The sequence below is a fragment of the Bison bison genome, unplaced genomic scaffold (genome assembly GCF_000754665.1).
Source record: "Bison bison bison isolate TAMUID 2011002044 unplaced genomic scaffold, Bison_UMD1.0 scf7180017864491, whole genome shotgun sequence".
Lineage (NCBI taxonomy): Eukaryota > Metazoa > Chordata > Mammalia > Artiodactyla > Bovidae > Bison > Bison bison.
Genome location: NW_011495050.1, coordinates 21264214 through 21266064, shown reverse-complemented (window position 1 = coordinate 21266064; position 1851 = coordinate 21264214). Strand labels below are relative to the sequence as shown.

General features: G+C 43.1%; 1 non-coding gene across 1 annotated transcript; it reads right to left on the bottom strand.

The window, feature by feature from the left end:
- Positions 1-1159: 1159 nt before the first annotated feature.
- TRNAY-AUA lies at positions 1160-1231 on the bottom strand. The gene has a single exon. It is a non-coding gene; the product is annotated as a tRNA-Tyr (tRNA).
- Between the last annotated feature and the right edge of the window lie 620 nt (positions 1232-1851).

The following is a 1851-nucleotide window of genomic DNA, read 5'->3' as shown; positions in this document are numbered from 1 at the left end:
AAAGTGGAGAGTGAAAAAGTGGGCTTAAAGCTCAACATTCAGAAAACGAAGATCATGGCATCCAGTCCCATCACTTCATGGGAAATAGATGGGGAAACAGTGGAAACAGTGTCAGATTTTATTTTTGGGGGATCCAAAATCACTGCAGATGGTGACTGCAGCCATGAAATTAAAAGACGCTTACTCCTTGGAAGGAAAGTTATGACCAACCTAGATAGCATATTCAAAAGCAGAGACATCACTTGCCAACAAAGGGTCATCTAGTCAAGGCTATGATTTTTCCTGTGGTCATGTATGGATGTGAGAGTTGGACTGTGAAGAAGGCTGAGCGCCGAAGAATTGATGCTTTTGAACTATGGTGTTTGAGAAGACTCTTGAGAGTCCCTTGGACTGCAAGGAGATCCAACCAGTTCATTCTGAAGGAGATCAGCCCTGGGATTTCTTTGGAAGGAATGATGCTAAAGCTGAAACTCCAGTACTTTGGCCACCTCATGCCAAGAGTTGACTCATTGGAAAAGACTCTGATGCTGGGAGGGATTGGGGGCAAGGAGGAGAAGGGGATGACAGAGGATGAGATGGCTGGATGGCATAACTGACTCGATGGACGTGAGTCTGGGTGAACTCCGGGAGATGGTGATGGACAGGGAGGCCTGGCGTGCTGTGATTCACGGGTTCATAAAGAGTCAGACACGACTGAGCGACTGATCTGATCTGATCTGATATCACCAAAACTATGATTTAATAGGAAAACCTGTAATCACTTTTTAAAGCCCAGATGCATATCAGAATTATCTTGAATTTTTTGAAAAATACCAAAGCCCAGGTATTGCTTTTTTTTCCTCCAGAGCTCCAGATAGGTCTCTAATGAACAGCCATGTTTAAAAACAGTGGGGTATATGATGATCTTTTATTTTTATCAGGTTTGTTTCACTTTTTGTATTTCATATTCAGTGCTCTCATTTCATTTAGTTTATGTTTTCTAATTTCTCCATCTCTTCTTTTTTCTGATATTCTCAAGGCTTGATAAAGCCTTGAGAAGTCACTCAGTTGTGTCCGACTTTTTCGACCCCATTGACTGTAGCCTACCAGCCTCCTCCATCCTTGGGATTTTCCAGACAAGAATACTGGAGTGGGGTGCCATTTCCTTCTCCAGGAGATCTTCCCCACCCAGGGATCGAACCTAGGTCTCCTGTATTATAGACAGACGCTTTACCGTCTGAGCCACCAGGGAAGTCATACATGTAATATATATATTTTAGAAAACTTACGTATTTTTGCCTAACTAAAAATTTTATTATATTTTGATTCCACTTGTTTGACTTCATATGAATAGAATGCTAGGTTTATAATTAAAAAATAGATCTGCATCAAGCAACAAAGGTTTACTGTATAGCACAGGGAGCTATAGTAAATATCTTGTAATAACATATCAGTTCAGTTCAGTTCAGTCGCTCAGTCGTGTCCGACTCTTTGCCACCCCATGAATTGCAGCACGCCAGGCCTCCCTGTCCATCACCAACTCCCAGAGTTCACTGAGACTCATGTCCATCGAGTCAGTGATGCCATCCAGCCATCTCATTCTCTGTCATCCCCTTCTCCTCCTACCCCCAATCCCTCCCAGCATCAGAGTCTTTTCCAATGAGTCAAGTCTTCACATGAGGTGGCCAAAGTACTGGAGTTTCAGCTTTAGCATCATTCCTTCCAAAGAAATCCCAGGACTGATCTCCTTCAGAATGGACTGGTTGGATCTCCTTGCAGTCCAAGGGACTCTCAAGAGTCTTCTCCAACACAACAGTTCAAAAGCATCAACTCTTCGGAGCTCAGCCTTCTTCACAATCCAACTCTCACATG